The 22,352-nt window shown below is 33.4% G+C and overlaps 1 protein-coding gene across 2 annotated transcripts in view; it reads left to right on the top strand.

Moving 5' to 3' along the window:
* The window catches only part of CADM2 (cell adhesion molecule 2), a 1,078,779-nt gene that overhangs the window by 399,620 nt on the left and 656,807 nt on the right, over positions 1-22,352 (top strand). The gene's annotated exons all lie outside the window — the stretch shown is intronic.

The raw sequence follows: 22,352 nt of genomic DNA, 5'->3' as shown, positions 1-22,352 counted from the left end.
TGGGAACTTCCATATGCCATGGGTGCGGCCCTAAAAAGACAAAAAAAAAAAAAAAAAAAAAGAAAAGAAAACAAAAGAAAATTTGCTCTGAGAATAGCTTATTTTCTTGCTTAAAGAGTCAAAAGAAATTACTGGTTTCTTTGCACAACTTTTGAAGCTTTCAAAAATGTAGTTTTAATGGTTAAAAAATAAGTTTTAGGAAAGAACTACATATGTTTATGTGTGTATATGTACATATGTGTGTATGTATATATGCATATAACAGATATGATATATTTTTGAGATGACAGTACTCTTCACTTCAATATCCTTTTTTGCAGAAAACCAAGGAAAGCTATGCAATGTATAGAATACACAACCCTGTTTTATGCTCTTTCTGATTATAGGGGACAGCCCTTGCCAGAGTGATTGATGTTTTAGCTAGTCCAGCCTTACTATAGCCAGGAAATTCTGGCCAATTAAGGAGGAAAAGGGAGAACCATCAATCAAATCAAAATTGACAACCATCCCACCTTCACCATTAAAAAAAAAAATTAGAAAAATCATATTTGTCCATCTGGTACCTTTTCAAAAGACATCAAGTGCTTCAATTTTTTTCTTCTGTGCACATCATAATAATTATTAAGTATTGGAAAATATTTTACAGTAAGGTATCTTCTAAAGAGAAGATGTATTTTAATGAAAGTACTTACTCTGTACTAGGGGAACTGAACAAGCAGAAGTTCTTATATTCTTTCTGCTGTGACCTGAGAAATTTGATATATTTCCAATGACACTGGGGTAGTTTCTCAGGTGTTATTTGAAACAAAGTATTTACATTGAGTCTCTCATTCAAAGCTAAGCTTTGGAATGACCCTTTTTAGGCATTACACATCACCTAGGTACATTTCTAGGGTAATAGTAATATAGGTTGATTAATTATTCAAAAACTATTCTAGAAGGTCCACTTTGTGCCCATAAATTTGCTAAGAAAAATGGTCATAATCAGAAAAAAATGGAAGGGCATATCAGTGAAAATATTTTTTCCAAAATACATTGCCATAAATAGTATAAGTAATGTGTAAAAAAATGTCAGGGCAGCACTGAGTGATTCAATAGTGTTTTATACTTAAATGAAGTCAGTACCTATAGAAGGTTCAAGGAAGACCTAGGACCTTGGAGTTGTGGATGATATGAGTATATCCAGGGGTAAAACAAGAGCTGTACAGTCAGTCTAATTATAAAGGTCCAGGCAGAAAAGTGAGATTTATTTGTGAGATCATGAGTCAAAAACTAGAAATACCTGACTAGAATAATAGAGTCTAATAGAGTTTAAGCAAGTTGTAATTTTCTCCTGAGTATCTAGAATATATACATGTGTATGTATCTGTACATACATTTTATATTGCAATTGTTGTCAAGCTCAACTATATACATAAAAGATGAGTAGAGAATAAGGAAACTAATGTGAAATAATGAATTGTAGATTACCCAAAACTTAACCTTTTCTCTGATTGAAAGGAAACTGTGGAAGTTTTTGAGTTGATCAAAAATAGGAGAATATTTTACTTATGACAAAATTAATGGCCACATTGGGATGTCTTGAATCTGTGATGATAAGACATCCAGGAGATGATGTGTATATAAGCTCCTCAAAATAAGGAAGAATTCCCAAAATAAATTAGGGATGAATTTGCAGATCTAGGGAACATGTGCACTGATGATAGACATGAAAATGAATGAGACAACAAATGGTCAATTATAAAGGTGAAAAGGAACAAAAAAATACCTGGAGACCACTTGTATACAGAGAATGGGAAAGGGAAAAAATATTTTGAAAGTCAAGAAAATGTGGTTAAGAAGAAAGCTACTTATGTGGTATAGCATTGTGGAAGCCAAGAGAAGTGTTTCAAAGATGAAGCATTAGTCAACATAGTACCAGGCTGCAGAGACATCAAAGATCAATGCTGAGAAAACTTTATCTGACTCAATATAATTTAATGAAATATTGATGACATTTATAAAGAGCAAGTATAGAAATTGTGTGCATTACTGGATTATCAAAAACAATAGAGGATTTGAGCAAATCTGAAATTTTATTTGTTTCTTACATTTTTAACTTTGAAAGAATGAGATCCATGGCAGCTTGAAGGAACAAAAGTGTTTAGGTCACAAGTTAATTTTATGCTAATGGATGAGTAGGCACAGTGGGTGGTAACTATTTAGAAGGAAATATTGAGCAGAGCATGCATGAGGAAGGAGAAATCACTCCTTGAACAAGTTTACAGATGAAAGAGGAGGAGATATTACTGTTGTAGGCACCCAGAGTATGATTGAGCAGATGAAATAAAATGTATAGATTTAAAAACAAAAAATGATTAACCACAGAAAATGGAAAAGGCATTAACTCCTGTTTGTATTCTCATATTTATTCTCAAATAAAAATGTAGCTTTGGATTATTAACTCTATATTTTACCATATTCTCATATGTGTACCTTCATGTACACATTTATCATATAAATGTGCTTGAATACTATTTATATAAACAGAATACCTTTTCTCCATATAAAATTTTTAAGCTCTTGAAGTGGAGAAGTATTTTCTGCCCATATATTTATTGTTCAAAGCACTGCTTCAGACTAGGTGTTCTACAATGATGTATCTCATCTTGAAATTCAGGACTATTTGGGAGTTCCCATTGTGGTGCAGCAGAAACTAATCTGACTAATATCCAAGAGGATGTGGGTTTGATTCCTGGCCACGCTCAGTGTGTTAAGGATCTGGTGTTGCTGTGAGCTGTGGTGTAGGTTGCAGAAGTGGCTCAGATCCCGTGTTGCTGTGGCTGTGGTTCAGTTGCATCTCTGATTCGACCCCTAGACTGGGAACTTCCATATGCCGCAGGTGTGGCCCTAAAAAGCAAATAAATAAATAAATAATTTAAAAAAGAAGAAAAGAAAAGAAATTCAGGGCTATTCTACTTCTCTGTTATCTGGACTCAGCCAAACTGTGAGGTTGAAGACATAATCCCTTAGACTGGCCAAGTCTACTTAAGACTTGTGATTCCAACTGCAAGCAGTTAGGGTTCAAGTACGAAGTTAGAAGAAATGGTCCATGCATGAGTATTCTCCTTATTGAGACCAACCGCATTTTCAGAGATTTCCCAATACCATCCTCAGATACAGTGACTCACTATAGTCATAGAACTTGCTGAAACTATTACATTCCTGGTATAATTATCATATTCAATAATATAAAAATGAAACCTATTGTATTTATTATACGGAGAGGAAACAAATTAGAACTACCAAGAGTCCTCTAAGGTGGAGTCTGAGAGGGTTCCAAATACAAAACTTCTGTTGTTCTCAGGATGATATATTTTCCTGGGGGCATCAATATGTGACAATATACATATTATGCCCAACCCAGAAAGCTCACTCAAACTTCAGTGTCCAGAGTTTTATTGATCCATCATTATGTAGGCATGATTGCTTATTTAATTGCCCATGTGGTTAAACTCAATCACCAGCACCACCTACATCTTCCAGGGGGGATGATCTGATACTTGATTTGAGTTCCCACCCTAAATCATATGGTTGGTCTTTCTATTGTGGCCAGCCCCCAACTTAAGACTATTAGGTGAGGCCAGCCTCGACCTAAATCATCTTTTTTAGCACCAACTATTAGGTATGGTTAGTGGGGCTCACCTTGAATAACAAAGACAGTCCCATCACATACGGAAATTCAAGAATTCAGAGCTTAATTTGCAAGAGCCAAAGATAAAGGCCACAACTCTTTGGGTTAGGCTGAATTCCTTACTATATACTTTTCTAATATGTTCTTGAGCCACTTTCTCCCAAAAATTTTTCAACATTTATTTCTAAACCATTTGAGACTCAGTAGTTTATATGTATTAATATTTATTTGTTTGGGAAAAAACAACATATCCTGTCTCATATTTATAATAATGCCTTTACGATGTTCTTATATCCATGGTCATATATATATTTCTAGTGCCTTCCAATTGTTTTCCCCGTAAAGTAATTTCCTGAAGTCTTTAGTCCTAGACATTTTTAGCATGATCTTAGTATGTTATTTCTTCTTGCCATATTCCCTTTACAGTTTTCATTAAGTCTCTAGTCATACATGTTCATCACCATACTTTGGAGATGTTCTTGGCAATGACCTAACTAGTTCATTTGATTCTTTTTCACTATATTTATTCTATACATTACATTTCTATCTGTAGTCTATACTCAATGTTCTATATGTACTCTATATTTTGTATTTTAACACAAGTCCTAATAGTCTAGATTCAGAAAATACCATCTGTGCCATTCAAATCCTTCTTTTTTCAGGGTATTTACAGTCACCACAATATTTTCTATCTTTTCTGATTCTCCTTAACAACACTTTCCCAGTAAAATGGTTTCCTTTGCCTCATGATTTTATGCATTATAAAAATGCTATATTCCATGTAATATGTGTGCAATCAGATGGAAAAACAAAGGATTGCCTTCAAAATATCAAGGCCAAATATGTCGCTACTCATTTGATATTTGCAAAGTATTTTGACAATGAATATATCCCATGTTATTTATACTTTTCCTATTTAACGATTTTTTTGAAGAACAACGTTGATAAAAGTGTAAGTAGATGTTAAAAAGTATGCATATTTTACTAATTCCTACAAAGTCAAAGAATGAGTCAGCATTTTAACTTATGTAGCCACCATTGCCGCCATAAATTAAACCTGTGAAATTAACCTGTAAGAAGGGATAGAAGGATGATTTTAAAAAAATACATTGCAAAGTGTTAGATTATACATTTGTTTTCCAAAAGATATTTAACATATCCAGTGCAAGACATCATGTTAGACTGAGAATTTTTTTTAATTTAAAAATACAGATTGCTTATGTTATCTTCTAAAGAAGCAATAGATGCTACTTGCCTTCACTTTCATTTCAAAAACACATAACACTTCAAATCATTGGTTACTTCTTTGTTGATATTCTTCATGTAATCAATTGCTCTTCAATTATGGATCCTTTGGTTGTTTTCTCTCTCCTTTTCAAGACATTGAAGAAGAAAATCACACACACTCTGGTATTCATTGACGCCTCTCTACATTCATTATGTCAGCCTGGCCTAAACTCCCTTAAAACATGTTGCAGTATTGGCCTCTACATACCCTATACCCCTTCCTTTCCCTTCTAGTTTTCAGAGGTAGGAGACTTGAATCTAATGCAAAGACTCTCCCTGCCTGTTCCTGCTCCCTCTCCTTTAGGTTTCACAGACATTTCCTCTAATAAGTCTCTGGTAGGTTTAACCATGTTTTGGTGTCTCCTTCTTGAAGAATTTAAACTAACCAATCTTTGTCCTGAGAATGAATAAACAAAAAATATATCCAAGTTCATGGACAATGGTAAATGATCTCTGCTCTGACTTTTTTAAAAGCATAAAAACATTCTCAAGTCTCAAGCAACTTAAAAATCATTTTAAAATGTCTTAGCTCTGAGTTCTTATATGTAAGTCTCCTCCATTCATGACCAATACATGTGCAGTGAGTTAAGCTGAAAAAGGTAATGGCTGAACTTCATTAGCACTTGTTGATACCTCCACTGAAATACTTATAATCATTATGAATTTGATAATCATTTATTTCTCCTTCCCAATAGACTGGAAAGTTCTAAGAGGATGTGAATTGTGTCTCTTGTCTCTGTAACTCTAGATCCTAACACAGTTATAAAGATATCAATTAATGCTAGTCAAATGAAAAGAAAAAAAAAAAGACTAAAAACAGGAAGACCAAAAAAAAAAAGATGTATAAGAAAAGTAGTAAGTTTAGCTGTGAAAAGGATACTCAGAAATTTTTAAGTGAAAGACAATTCCAAAGGTGTATCCAAAAATCTAATAAAGGCAAAGAGGAAATTTAAAGGGATGTGTTCACTGGTATTTAGGAGTAATTAGGAAAGATTTTCTGGTGGAAGACTTAACCCAGATTTCGTGGGAATAGGAAGACTGATGTGAATGGCAAGCAAAGTGCAGGAATTTCAAGTAAAAGTATAGACTGAGGAGTTTCCATGGGCTCAGAAATAGGGAACCTGACTAGTATCCATGAAGATGTGGGTTTGATAATCTGGCCTCGCTTAGTGGTTAAGGATTCAGCATTGCCATTAGCTGTGTTATGGTTCACAGACATGGCTTGTATCCTGCATTGCTGTGGTTATAGCATAGGCCGGCAGCTGCAGCTCCAGTTCAACCCCTTTCCTGGGAAGTTCCATATGCCACAGGTGTGGCCCAAAAAAGCAAAAAAAAGAAAAAAAAATAACCCACAAAAAAACCCAGAACTGAGCCACCTTTGAAGCTGGCATACTTAAAGGAAAATGAATAGTCCAGATTTGATAAGATAGAGGATGCAAATAGGAATTATACTATACTGCAGAGTACTATAATCTTGGTTTTGATAAGGACATTCATAATCTTTTGGTCCGAGTGCCAACCAAGCAGGCAGTTCTAAGCAGGAAAGCATGACCATCTCATCCTTTGAAATAGAGATCAGTAACACATCTGCTTATGTATTCTTTGCTTGAAAATGTGATCTGCTCAGACCTTTTGGAACACAAAAACATGCATGGTCAAGGGAACTGATCATCTCTTCCAGCCATTTGCATTAGCTGCATCGATACGATACTGATGATCAAAAGGCTGAAGCAGGGAATTCCCATTGTGGTGCAGTGGAAAGAATCCAACTAGTATCCATGAGAATGAGGATTCAATCCCTGGCCATGCTCAGTGGGTTGGGATCCGTTGTTGCCATGAGCTGTGGTGTAGATCATAGATGAGACTCTGATACTGCATTGCTGTGGTGTAGGCTAGCAGCTGCAGTTCCAATTCAACCCCTAGCCTGGAAACCTCCAGATCACTCTCAAATCCATTGCTATGAAAGAATTCCCTCTACAATGAATTTGAGATGAGAAATACCAATTTCTATAGACTTGCAAATGACATATAGCCTATTTTTATAAGCCATGCATCACATTTTGGAAAGGTGATATAATTGGAAAAAGAAAATTGGAAGTTGTGAATAAAAATAGATCTTAAAGGGGAGGGAGTGGGAGAGACTGGGAGCTTGGGGTAAATAGATGAAGAATGTTGCCTTCAGGATGGATTAGCAATGGGATCCTGCTGTGTAGCACTGGGAACTCTGTCTAGTCAATTATGAGGGAACATGTAATGTGCGAAAAAAGAATGTATACATGTATGTATAACTGGGTCACCATGCTGTACATTAGAAAAAAAATATATATATAAATGATAAAAAAATTTTTGGTAGAGGAGAAATAATATTTCAGAAAAAAATGGCTTAAAATGATAAAATATTAAAGATTCCAGGACTTTGGAACTGCACTTTTATGTACTCAATATAGTTGAAGGTATTGAGCTAGGTTAGCACGTCTTCCTAGATTTTTTTCTGATTTATCAAGAGATTATCTTTCTAAAGGTAAATCTAATAGCCAAATCCAATAAACAAAGTATCAGAATAGGGATTGTAGAAGTCCCTTTCACTTATATAGATGGTTTCCCACTTGGTATCGCTGAAACAACTTTCCTAAGAGAGGTTAACCTGAAGTTTTTCCATTAATGCAGATACTATAACTGCAACACAAGCTACAGGAACAGTTAAAATTATCATCAATTTTTAATTCATATTGAGACAAAAACATTTACTAATATCTTTGTTCTCTTGAATCGACAAAATAAATTTAATTTGTCTTCTACATGACAGTCTTTAAATATTTCAACAGAGTTGCTATGAGCCCTCTAACTCTTCTCTTCTTTAAGTAGAATATACATCCTTCTAAGACTTCCACTGATGATATTTAGTTTATTAGATTTTTTTTTTTTGGCTTATTGCCTTTTCTAAGGCCGCTCCTGTGGCATATGGAGGTTCCCAGGCTAGGGGTCCATCAGAGCCGCAGCCACCGGCCCACACCAGAGCCACAGCAATGCAGGATCCAAGCCGTGTTTGCAACCTACACCACAGCTCACGGCAACGCCAGATCCTTAACCCACTGAACAAGGCCAGGGATCGAACCTGCAACCTCATGGTTCCTAGTCAGATTCGTTAACCACCGAGCCACGACGGTAACTCCAGTTTATTAGATTACTAAAGCAGCCCCTCAAATTTAAAACGATCCTCAGGATAAATTCTGGACCATACAGAATGAAGTGAAGTTATTTTTCTAGAAACAAGAATTCTTTTAACTCCTCTTGTGGACAGTTTCATTTCAAAATGACCCCTAATAAATTTAGAGTCAATTCAAAACTTATGCCTAAAAACCAAACCAAAACAAAACACAAATTGCTGTTCAGCCAGCTTCTCCTCACCTGTAGTTATGTGGCTAACTTTTTTCTTTCTTTCTTTCTTTTTTTTTAACTCTAATGGAGGCCTTCTTATTTGTCCTTAGTAGTTATTGACATTTTTAATTTTGACTCATCCTTGTTGCTTACTGAGAACTATCTAGACAACGATTCCATACTCCATTTAGCATATTGGGAGCAAATAAGGTTTTGATCAACTTGCAAGGCTGAGTTTCATGAACAATTTCAGGAATCCAACGTACGGGTTGAGATGTAAGTACAAAAAAAAACACTGGAGGAAAGCGGTCCTATTAGAAAACAATTGCAATAGTCCAAGTGTTAGGTGACATAGTCCTAGCCTAAGATGCTAGTGCTAAGTAAGACTTTAAGAAAATAGTAAAAATGCAAATTAACAAAAATTAGTGACTTACTAGATGTATATATTAAGGAAAAGGAATGAGTCCAAAAGTGACTTAGGTTTTCAGATTGGATATTTAGAACATCATGGTGACAGGCATATTGAGGTCCAAAGGAAAAGGTGGTTGGAAACAAGGATGACTATTTTGATTTAGATATATTAATTTTGAACTAATGGTGGTATAAACAATTAGAAATTTCCAAAGCACATAAAAGTGTTGGGAGAAGGCTGTTATGAATCACAAAACTAAGATGAATGCTATATATATATATACTTAATAGTCATCTTTGCAGAAATGATATATGAAGAAGGGCTCTGAATTTTCTAAGAGCCATAAATTGTTATTAAATTATAAATTCATCAATTCCAGAAGTTGTATACAACCCTAAGGAGAAAAATCTCGATGAAACTCTGTGACAACAGATGAAAGAGTTCACATACTAGAAAGGAGATGAATTGATATAGAACAAAAAATACTGAACTCGTTTTTCAAGTGTTCTGCTAATGTTCTCTGATAATAATTTTTAAAGATTAAAGATAAATTGTAATCTGTATTGTTATTTAAATCTTTATTGAGTTATTTTGAAAAAAGTGGTACATTTTCCCTTACCTATAACTAGAACATTTTATTTTCAAATCTGTATCAAGAGGATAAGTTTATTATTCTGCTCCTTAAATTTGGCATTAATTTTAAAACAATTTTTTTATTTCTATTACTTTCATTTCTGACACTCACAGTTAAATAATCTGGGTAAAGTTAACCAGGCTGATTGTACTTGTATAACCATGGCTTAATTTGGATCTAGTCTACATTGTGTATTCTCTTCCTTTATCATGATTTATATATGTATTAGAGCATTATTTATGAGCTAATCAATGTGTCAGAAAGAACAGAATTTTGAGTAAAGAGTTTGTTGAGTATTATTATTGCTAAGTTCTTTTATATTTTCTTATCACTGTTTCTGCTTGAAAATTCTCAGAACTTCTTACATCTAGAATTAAAGATGACTTTCATGCAAAGACAGAAATACAATTTATTATAAGCTTATATTTACTGATCTTCACAAAACTACCTTCCCATACTCTTTTTCCTAAGATATTATAACATTCAACATATTATGCTTTGAAAATTCAGGAAAAGAAAGAGTTGTTTGTGATTTTTGTATTATGTCATCTTATTACTGGGAAACAGAAACACCTAAGTAAAAAGGAATGTATAACAAGGTATATATGTATTGTTTTAGGAAGTCATGAAAAATTGATTATTTTAGTGTTGAAAATAATTAAATATAATGTAATTATTTTAAAATGGTTTATTTTTATACAGATTTAAATAAATAAAAAGCATATTATAAATTAAAATTATAAATTCCCAGCTATAATATAATAAATGTAAATGAAGATAACTTCAGCATTAAAATACATACAGTACAGATAAGGTGGAAACTTTGCTTCATGTGGCATTATATGCCTCTCTGGAAAAGCTTGTGTATTTCTTACAGAAGAGTAAAAATACAAGGGAACATATCATGAAACCAATTTTTCATATATTGCCTGGAAAAATCCTATTGAAACTAACATTCTCACAATATAATAAGGCATCAATGTGAAATTTACACATTGATCCCTTATTTGTTTGAGTTACAGTTTTACAAATTATACAACAATGATTGAATGATTGAAAACTATTGAAAGTTTTTAGAATGATTTTTAATATTTCTTCTTAAGACTATGCATACTACACAATTAAAAAATTATGTTCATGTTTTAAATGCTTATCTGCCATAGGAAATAAATATATAATTAACATTAACTTATGATTTTTAAAATAGTGATAGAGAAAAAAAATTGGTTTAGAAAATAAATATGCAATTTTAATTGATTCTGTAATCAAAAGTCCAGCCTTTCAAAAGATTTTTTCCTTAACCATATTGAGAACTTAATCATGAACTTTTATGTAATTGGGGTTTTTAGTGTTTATCTGTTGGTGTATTTAATAGGTAAATGTAGAGATGCTCAAATTTAATTTTTCTTGGCAAATTATATATTATTACTAATATCTAAATTTTTTATCCCTTACCATTTTTGTATTTACTATAATAGCAGGATAGTAACTTGGGTCTCTTTTCTTTGATAAAGTAATGAGTAACTTTATACTTTAGTATTTCTCATGGGACTGGCAATCATTATTATTTTATTAGTGAATAAAATTACTTAAGTGATTACATGTTTATTTCACACTAATCATTTAAATTAATTGCAGCAGCAGATCACAATGTCTAAATTGTGTGATTATCTCATATTTACTGAAGTTCCATGTTATACAGTCTATAAATGCCATTAATATTAGTATTATACATTATTTTTCAAAATTATGAAAATGCCCTTCAATGTTTATCATTTAAAATAATAAGATGTTGGGAAAAGGACAATCCTTTCAACAAATAGTGCTAGAGAACTGGGTATCTATGAGCTAAAGAATGAAGTTGTATCCTTGCTATACTATATACATACATATTGAAAATAGACCAAAGATATAGACATATAGCTTAAACTATAAAACTCTTAGAAGAAACATATGGAATGCTTTGTGACATTGCATTTGGCTATGATTTCTTAAATATGACACCAAAGCTCAGAAACAACAATGAAATAAATAAATTTAACTTTACTAAAATTAAAAACTTTTGTACATCAAAAGTACTAACAAGAAAATGAAAAGACAATTCCCAGAACAAATAATTGCAAAATATATGTGTAATAAATAATATCCAGAATATAAAAGAGCTGCTACAGCTCAGTAACAAAAACCAAACAATCCAATTTAAAAATGAGGAAAGAAGTTAAATAAACATTTCTCTAAGGAAGATATACAAATGGACAATGAATGTATGGAATTATGATCAGCATTGCAAATCATTAGGTAAATGTAAATCAAAACCAAAATAAGTGTTCATTTTGCATGCATTAGAGATGGTGAAGATAAGGAGAAATTTGGGTTCTAGTGCACTGGTGTGGAAAACAATTTGGCAAATCCTCAGAAAGGTAAACATGGAATTACCACATAATCCAGAAATTCCACGTCTAGATATATACCCAAAATAATTGAAAATGGAGACTCAAAGAGATACTTGCAGAGCTTCCCTTTTATGACACCCCACCTTCCCCTGACCAATATTCTTACCCAAACTCCTTATTTCAGCTTAAGTTACTTGGATATGTTCCTGTCATCAGATTCCAGAGTCCAGACTAAAGTCCTCTTCAACATCTTCCTTCCTACCCTCAACAATGGCTGAATTTTTTCCCTTCAGAAGCAGTCTATAAGCCTGACTAGAACCTCTATTTACCATATCCACTGTGGAGGAAGGGAAGCTGAAGCCTAAAACTTGGCACCCCTTAGGATCCTCAGACTGGCCTCAACTGGCAGTTCTCTGGTTTCTCTTACTAGTAAAGTTCTCGAGGTTGAGTTGCTCATGGCTGAGTCCTAAATTATGGACAAGGAGCATCTGAGCCTCAGTTTGCCAGAGAGGTGCTAGGAGAGTGAGATGTGATTTAAAGGACTAAAATGTGATGAAATAAGGATGGCTCAATCCTCAGAAACATGTTCTGAAGATGACTTAGTGAAATGGAGACTATCCCAAGAAAAAATATGGTAGGCATATGCTTAAGGTGATAGGATCACATGAGCAAAGAAAGGAGCCTGGATCACTGTGTCACCTCAGATGGGAGCCATTTTCATCCAGGAAGAACACACTTGATTTGAAAGGAGATATACTGACTCCTCAGAATCCATAAAATTCTAAGAACTAGCCAGTTCCAATTACTTTCTCCTGAGATGTAACCATCAGAATCCAGGTCTCTTAGTTAATCCCTTTAGGAGTGTCCTATCCCCTGACTGCCTGCATTGACCAAGCTTAAAGGGGAGAGGGAGCCTTCAGGGGATGGAGACCCCTGAGACCTTGGGGAGCAGAGTCAAGCTTCCTTGTGACAGAAGGAAATTACAGATCAGGGACATGAGTTTTATTTGTGGATGTGAGCCCCACCATTATGCCCTGACATGCTCATGTGCAAGGAAGGGGGCATCAAGATATTGCTTTGATCCTTTAAGTTTGCTGTAGTTCCAGGTAGGGCCCAGAGTGACTCTGAGTTCCAGACTGGCCTTTGCTGTAATCAGCACCTTCTACTTCCCCAAATGCACTGTACAAGTAAATGTTTCTGTTTGAGCTATAAGCAGAGCAAAAATCAGAACTATTTTCTAGAATCTGGATGACCTTTTCCCTATCTCAGCCCAAGTGATGGTCTGTCCCCATTGCCTGGCACTTGTTTTCCTTGTTAGAACATTCCAGAGGGTTCCACATGGTCACTTGTGACTCACAGAATAAGGACAACCAGAGGCAGTGCTGCCATGCCTTTTCAGCCATGTTGAGTCTGCTGACTGCCACAAAAATTTCTTCCATTTGTTTCTTCTGGGGCCCTAAGCAGGGCTCTGCTGGTGTTGTCAATGCTTGAGACACATCTCAGGTCTCCAGGAGATTGTGGTATTTACTGCTACGGTGGTTTTTATATCAAAGAGGTGACATACTTCAAGATAAAAATGCTGTTCTGAAGGTTTTCTGCTTTGGTAAAAATATCAAAAAGTCAGTGATAGTAGATTAGACTAATTACACAAGACTATTAAGCCCTCAAGTTGCCTTTGGGGGGGGTTAACACTCAGAAGTTTTAAGTGCTGTGTGTGGCAGCATTTAATAAAATATGAACAGGTCTTCACTATGGGAGACAGTAGACTTTCTCAAAAAAAGGATAAGAGTTCCCTTTGTGGCTCAGCAGATTAAGAACCTGACATACCCTCTGTAGGAATTCTATCCATGACTTCACTCAGTGGCTTAAGGAGACGACATTGCCTAGAGCTGTGGCATAGGTCGCAGATGCAGCTCAGATCCAGTGTTTCCATGGTTGTGGTGTAGGACTGCAGCTGCAGTTCTGATCTGACACCTGGCCTAGGAACTTCAATATGCCACAGGTATGGCCATAAAAAGAAAATATATATATATATATAAAAGTGGGCCCCTAAACTTATTTCATGTATTCATGATGATTTGCCTTCAAAGGCAGAAAAAATGCATCAAAGAATGCATCAAAATCCCCCCAACCCTAAACGACTAATGGAAAAAGCATCTTGAAAGCTTTCAGACCAATGTAAAGAAACTGTAGAAGAAAATAATGGAGTATTCAAATGAAAATATTCATCTCTTGGAAAATCTATAGCTGGTTGCTCAAGAAACTGCAGGTTTGAAATGAAAAGTGTAGGAACTGAAGTAAGAGAAGGAAACACTTGAAAACTCAGAATGCATAGAAGGAATACATTTTTGAGGTAAAGGAATTTTAAAAAGCCTATGACTGAAACCATGCTGAATGTCATAAATTTGCCTGATATCTTTAGAAAAGATCATGTGGATTGCAATTTGGAATTAGAGGAAAAAAGTAAACCAGATGGAAATCCCTAGATTGTCAGTCAGAATGTGATTTGAAGAAACTCATTGATGCTGTGACGTGTTTCCTTTAAAAAATTAAAAAAAAAAAAAAACGGGAAACATTAAGAATATTAGGTAAATAAAATCAAACAAATAAAGAGTTTACAGAAGAAATAAAAAGTCTCCAAAATGAGCAAGTATCGTAAGTCTGAAAATACACGGCTTGAAAGTGAGGCTCAGAAACTTCAGATGAAATGTCAAATACTGCCTAAAGTATAACTATGGATTGCAACTTCAGAGAAAATCAATTGAGGAAAAAATCCGCTATTTAGAAAATAAAGAAGAAACTTCCCAAAGTGTATGAAACATGAACTATACATATTGGAGGAGGAACTTCTATAGGAAGATGGACAAAGACATGGACAAAGAATTGAAAGAGTCATTTCCTTCTTTCAAAACCAGACTCCTTTCAATGAGAAGAAAGTTCAAGAAAGTTGAATGGTAGTTTTATTGACTGAGAGAAAGCTAAACAAGCAGAGCAAAGAAAATCATCACAGCAGACAAAAACTAGTGAAATACAAGTTTAAATTTCAGCCTTTTCCAAGTGACTCTTTTGCTCTTGTTGTTCCATAAGCAGCCCACAGAGGCCTACAAGTATTAGGGATCCCCTGGATCATCAGGTCCATCGAGAAAGAAGAAAAGTCCTTCACATTCAAAGGGCTCAAATATTCAGGGTCACATGCAGGTTTAATTCAGCTTTCACAACAGCCCAACTTGGATAAGCACAATGACAGCATGGTACTTGCCTGTGTTTTCTCTCTTTAAAAGTAATTTTGATTTATATCTTTAGTTTAATTATTATTGTTTAATTGGTGCTATAATTATGCTTGTTGAGATTTGATAGTAATAATATAATACCTAAGATAGTTTTTTTTCAAATCCAGATTTGTTTGATATAATTCTATGAATATATTATTGCCACTTCGTTGGACCTTCTAGTACTAGATAGCATAAGTATTATATTTTTTTATTTACATTAAAGAACCACTACTTTGGTTTACACATCATTGAAACTTAACACAGATAAAGATATTGAAAGTAATAAAGATTTCTATTTACAACAACATACAAAAAAAAGAAGAAATTACAGGAGCATAAAAGAAAACAATCTATTTGTATCCTTAAATCGTACATTAGAAACACATTCTACTTTCCACAGAATTAGCCACTAATAGTAGGTAGATTTTTTAAAATTAAATTCACTTATGCGTTCAGTTCCTACCTACATTTATGATCCCTTTGTATAATTACAGTCATATTCGGAAGGACACCAAACTTGATAGGTTTACTCATACTATTTATTGGTCAACACCTTTCTAGAGTTTTGTCTAATTTTTTTATTATTATTCTGTATAAGGTAGTGTTCTCCTTATTTTACTTTTTGTGGTCACAAAAGAATATTTTTCTTAATAAAAATTTTAAGCACCTAATATAAAAAAAATCCATCAACTTGTTATTAGATGTATGAACCAGGAGGATTGACCAAAGTAGTGAAACGGAATGTCAGAACAAATTGTGACTTTGTAATTCTAGCCCAAGAGCTCAGCAGAGGTCCTCCTCTGGACCAATTCATCTTAAAATGTGCAGTCTTTCAAATAATACCTCAAGATGCCGATGCCTGCACTAGGAGCTGTGATCAAAAACTGTAAATCTTTTTGTCACCATGAATTGTACAAAGCAATCAATTTCAATCCCTCAAGACAAGAACCTTAGCACCCCCCCCCAAAAGAAAACGAAAGAAAAGATATTGTGTTTCACATGTTCTGAAGAGCTAGTAAATCATTTCCAATTGACATCTACTGTGTATATAAATGTGTATGTATATATGTATGTATATGTATATATATATATTCAATATGTATATATTATATATATATACATCTTAGATAATATAATAAACAATTTAATGATCTGCTAGGAAGCACGTTTTCAGCATCATTGTTACCTCACAGTAAACATATATTTGAAAGACTAGAATAAAACTTTACTTTTTGAGATGTTTTTGCTATGAACTAGTAGTTACTCTGTGTTTGATTTTCAGAGGTACTAAGCTTGAAGAAAAGGTTCATGAATTTATTTATTTTTTTATATGCTCTAGAGCCCTACTAAGTTTTAACAGCCTACCTCATGCTGATTTTATATTGCTTGAGTTGTTTCTATGTGAAATAAATGACACTGTATTCTTTAAATTTTAAAGATGTAGTACTTTACTACGTATCACACAGTGAAATTGACTGGAAAATGCACTGGACCAAATACTTCCGTGGGATCCTCATGTGTTGATGTTCACACCTTCTTTCACAGGGCAGTTCTGCTTGTAGCAAATTCCTCTGTAATTAATGCTGTACACCAGTATATCTGTGTATTTTTCTTTTAACACTTTAATGAAAAAATAGTAAGTTGGCCATCTGAGTCAGTAAGGATCTATTCTGACATGCAGTTTTCATGTAACATAATACGGAAATATCTTAGGAGTGATCTTGTTCTTGATAAGGCACATTTCCTGGTTTTGACAACAGGAAACTTACTAGAAGCATTCTTATTAATGCAGGCAACTAAGATATTATCAGACCCTCAAATGCATACACTTCAGTTTATTTATGGGAATATATATATTTTGACATGTTCACATAATCTTGGCTCTTAGATTTCTAACTTTTAGAAGATTCTAAATAAGCAGAGAATTTCTTATCATGCATTTATCTACAATAAGCTGTCATATGTGTCCAGATGAAGAATGCTAAAGACAAATGCTGTATTGATATTACATGTTAAAAATACATTGAATTTTAAAAATCAACAAATATTGTACTTTTTTGTCAAGTTCTGTAACTGAACTATACATGTATGAAAATTAATAAAATATTCAAAAACTGGCTAGACCAGTTGAGATAAAAAAAGTGGAAATCAAATTGACAATTTTAGTTATGGCTTACATATAATATATATTTTATATGTGGATATATGACATGAATAATTTAAATGTAGATATGTGATCAAATTTAAAAATATAGGTTTAACCTTTGTTTACTGTGCTAGTTTTGAATTCTTTTATTTAGCTTGTAAACTGGAGTTTGCCTTGAAATTTTAAACTTTTGAAATGTTCAAGAATTTATTTTGGAAATTGTACATGGCATCATTAGTCCACCTCATCCTTTTCCGTCTCTTCATTCAGCATAACATTCTATTTCGGTAAGATGTCTGTCTTGTCCATTTCATTCAGTCTTCTGACTCTTGGGACCTAATGGTAATTTTAGTAATTAAATATAAGTTCATACATTGCATATGTGTATGTACGTTCTGTCTCATAAGAAAGAGTCAATTATGAAAAGATAATTGGGTATTTTTAATAAACTCAGACTCTAGAAAAGAGTAAAGCAGAAGATTTATGAAGGACATTTTCATAATGTGTGCTAGAAAACACGTCTAATGATTATGAGAATTATCTATCTTTTTGGAATATTTATTTAATTATCCCAAACTTTTTATAAACTATAAATTTCTATACATTTTAGAAATAAAAAGCAGCCTTCAAGGCAAATCTAAGTGAAGGTAACCTTTTAATTGTATTTTTAGATTGAGCTGCTTAAGTATTAATAAAATATATTTAAAAACAATAAATGTGAAACATCTGCAAAGAGTATGCGTTGCTTTTTCTTTATATATCTTAATATATATAAACTTTATAAATATTCAAAATTTGCTCTCACACACCAAGTTTTCTTGCTTACTTTGAAATAAAATCTTTACTAAATTTCAGCACTTTTAAAGTTTCTTACTGCCAAAATCAATGAGAGGAAATGGTTTCCACAAATTTTGGAGAAGTAAACAATTTAGCAGTTTACATAGATATTCTTATGTTAAAATGGTATTATGCAAGATGGACAAGTGGGGTGTATTGGACATATGCTTCTGTCATGACAGATTATCAGAAAGTAGTAATGATTTTAGGAAAAGCTAACTGCTAGTAAATCATTATTGTAAATATTAAGACATCTGCAATAGTTAAACACATGATACTAGAGAACCTGAGAGATAAGTTAGATTTTGGGGTTGTATTGCACTTGGTCACTGTGAATGGTCTATCATAATATAGCATCCATTAGAAAAGCCTTAAGTATATTTTACTTAAATTTTCTCTGTTTCTCTATATTACAGGAGTTTTCATGGCTTGACCTAGTATTTCTGATTGAGAATAATGCAAATAACTTAATTGAGTTGTTAGTTAAGGGCAACTTGATCTCCCATTAGTCAAACTTCAAATTTTAATGCTTCTGTGATTCTACTTCTCTGACTCAAATTCCTCCACAAATATGATAATTTATTTTTCCTCAATGTTAGCCTGGCACAAATACAATTATGACACTAACATTCTTTCATAGAATGAAAAGCCTCTTCTGAGCTAACACTTACTACAAGCTCCTACATTTTCAAATAGAAAGAGATTCTACATCCCTGACCTCTAAACATATCTCTATGTGGAGCATTGCATAACATATAAGCTATTATATGTACAGAGAGATATTTCAGGTCTTCACAAATAATTTTGTTATGAATAGGCTATAAAATACACTTGCAAAGTTCTTTAAAGTAGTTGATTTTTTGGGATCATCCAAGAGGCACTTGGATGATCTGTTTCACTAAACTTGTATTAAGCTGTGATGCTGTGTTGATTATATGAATGTTGCACAATGGGATTGCACTGTCTCAATTCCTCTATAAATTTTTTTGCTTTAGGTCTTCATCATGGCATTTACTTTGGAGAAGAGGTAATACCAGGAATTTCTGTTTGAAGAATATTTACTAAACATTTAAAATTTTTACTAAAAGATACTGCCAATTTTTATATATCACAAAAATTAATTTGAAAAAATATATAAAGTTACAGAAATATTTTGACACAAAAATATCTGAACATTCTTTGAGCAATGACTATTCAATACAGTGTTAATTCTTTTTAATTTCACCTATGATAAAACTCAAAACCAGATTTAGTTTATAGCTGTAATGTTAACTCTTGCCATGCTCGTTTCCATTATGAAATGTCAGAACAATATACTTGACTGCCTGATTGAGTTCTTCTCTGTCTTAGTAAATGCGAAGCCCCTCTATATACATGCATATCATCCTGATACCACGTTTTTTTTCACGTTCCATCACAAAGCCTGTCAGTCTGACTTCCTGAATATCATTCACATCTTTCTACTTTTTTCTCTCTAAAACTGTCATCTCTTGACTGATCTGTGCTTACCTTACTCTGGTATTTCCATGACACTTTTTTTCATCCTACAATTTCTTCTCCATACAGAAGACATTTATTTTAATTGAAAATGAAATCTGATCGTGCCATACCATTTGTTATTACTACTAGTTAAATCCTCATTGATTCAGAGTATAGATACAAATTAGTAATATATCTCTTAAGCTCTGTACAATTTGGCCCCTTCCAATCAGTCCAGCTCCATGTTGTGTCACTCTCCACATAGTTGCTCACACTCTCTTGACCTTGACTTTATTGCAGGTTTTCATAAATAACACATTCCTTTTCTCTCAGAACATTTGCAAGTTCTTTTACCATTTCAGAATATATCCTCTTGGCCCCCATCTTTTATTAGTGAACCCTGCTTATCTTTCAAAATTAAGTAAAATCACCATTTTCTAAAAGCAATCTTTTCTTTACCAGATCGTGCCTGGATGATTTTTTTGGTCAGAAAGAAAGCTATTGAGCTATGATGTTTTGAGAATTTCTAGAAAATGGAAGTGGTCAGCTGCTGCTATCACTTCCACAAACATAAAGAGGTGAAGGATTAATGAGTAATAATTTTTTGAGAAAATTGAGGTAGTAAGAGTGAAGTTCATAAGTGAAATATTAAAGAATAGGTAACAAGCAAAGATTGCTCTCTTGGAAATTTTTGAGGTAAACACAAGGGTGGATCATATAGGTCAGGAATATTTTCTTTCAGATGAATGGACAAGGACACCTTTTTAAGAATGGACTGATACATAGAATAATAAATTTTCAATTAAATGAATAAAAAATGCTTAGGAGTTTGAATATAAAAGCCAAACAAGTAATAGTTGAAGATAACTGTAATATAATCCTGGAATAGATGGCATTTTTTAAATTCATAGTCTCTGAATTGATATATTTTGAATTTTGGTAAAGCGAAAGAGATAATACCGAGTAGCAGAACTTTTTTTATAAAATGCTTTCTACCATACAAACTACATAGATATCATCTTCGTTTTCTGCCATCCAAACAGAGCTAGATTTCCCGTAATTCCTAGTCTGAGAGGAAGTCATGTAGCAGATATCTAAGTAACTGAGTTATCCTCCTTGTTCTGAGCGGAGCTTGAAGTAAGAGATTTCTCTTAGGAGGAGGCTGCTCCTTTTTCTCTCTCTTAGGGACATCTGATTTTTGGGTTTTTTTTTGCTTTTTTTTGTTTTTTTTCTTTTTTCCTACATCTGAAGAAGCAAGAAAACCCCGTGAGGAAGTATTGTGTTCCAATTAGACACTACCACAAACTTATTTGTAGATAGAGAAAAAGTACAACTAATAATCTTTCCAAAAAGTACTCCAAAAATAATAAGCGTGAAAAGTATTAGCTAATAGCCAATTTGTGACTTTCAAACAATTTGTGGCTTAATTCAGAGACCCACATTATAGAGACATTAATATTTACAAGTGCTACAGAAGTCTTTTTAATATTTTAAATTACAGATAGTTCACATTAATCTTGGCAAAGATCTCAAATGCTTTTTCTCATCTTCCTGAAGAAGGGTTTTGAGGATTTTCTTGGGGAAATTAAGACCTTAAAATGGAATTTTCGTGAAATGTAATTACAGTCTGCATCATCCTAAATCCTGGAGATCAAATAAAGTGATGTTGGAGTTGAGTCTTAACAAGTTTCAGAACTGAGAAGTTTGTCATGTGGTTAAGGATAGAAATGATGTTATAGAGATGTAGACAGGTACAATATTGCAAAGAGACTTTATGCTATACCAGGAAATTTGGACTTGACATGACATTGGAAGTGATAATGACTCATCATGGAAGTCAAATGGAAGGGTACTATACTCATATGTAAATTTTATAGGATTACTTTGGAGAACATGACAGAGGATATTAGAGAGGGAAGGGAATAGAGACAGGAAGGCCTGGTAATAAAGTACTGTCTTAACTTAGGTTAAAGGTAATAAAAGCCACCAAGAAGAGGTAACATTAAATGACACATATTTATGAAATTGAATTGAACAAAACTTGTGACTAGATATGAAGGTTACAGATTTGTCAGAAGTTAATTGGCACCCAATTTTCTGGGACAACTATATTTCAGAAAAAAAAAAAATCAAAAGCTGATGGCAGATGTGAGGGTGGGAACTGTGTAGATGTTAACACCCAGTCTTGTTTTCTGAGTAGTTTTGCATACAAAATTCTGCTCGAGTGACATCTTCATTCTCTCTGTAGTCACTCTTTTTCTCCTTTCAGCCTGATGATTTCTTCTCTTTACATCCTCCTGGATTAATCATTGTACTTGATATTCAAAGGAAGAAGGACAAGAAGGAACATTTGGTAGTTACTAAGTCTGATCCGGCAATAAAAGAAGTAGAACAGAGCTATTCCAAATTATGTTTCCATTCAAACCCCAGTTAAAATAATTAAGTAGTTAACTGTGTGCACTCGTTTGCATACCACCCTTGAGAGCCATCATATTCCATTATTTGTGAACTTTAATTCTCACCAAATGACTTTTAAAAAACGTTCATGTTTATTGTGGAGTCATGCTAGATGAATCCAGTATTCTTCCAGCATTAGGGAATGTTTTAGGTAAATATACTCTCAAGCATTGAATTTGATTTCACATTAATTTTTACTTTTCACATATTTCTTCTTTTACTTTTTGAATGTTTACTGTATGCTGATTTTTCTCACATGGCTCACTTTCAAATATATTTGCCATTTCATGCAATTTGCACATGCACTATTATTAGATTGCTTCCATAATTTTCATTGTTTCTATTTTAAGTGAGAATCTTTTTAAATGGACTTTGCTTTAAAAA

This window comes from Phacochoerus africanus, chromosome 1 (assembly GCF_016906955.1).
Source record: "Phacochoerus africanus isolate WHEZ1 chromosome 1, ROS_Pafr_v1, whole genome shotgun sequence".
Lineage (NCBI taxonomy): Eukaryota > Metazoa > Chordata > Mammalia > Artiodactyla > Suidae > Phacochoerus > Phacochoerus africanus.
Note: the sequence above shows the minus strand (reverse complement) of the source record. Positions and strands in the feature narration are given on the sequence as shown.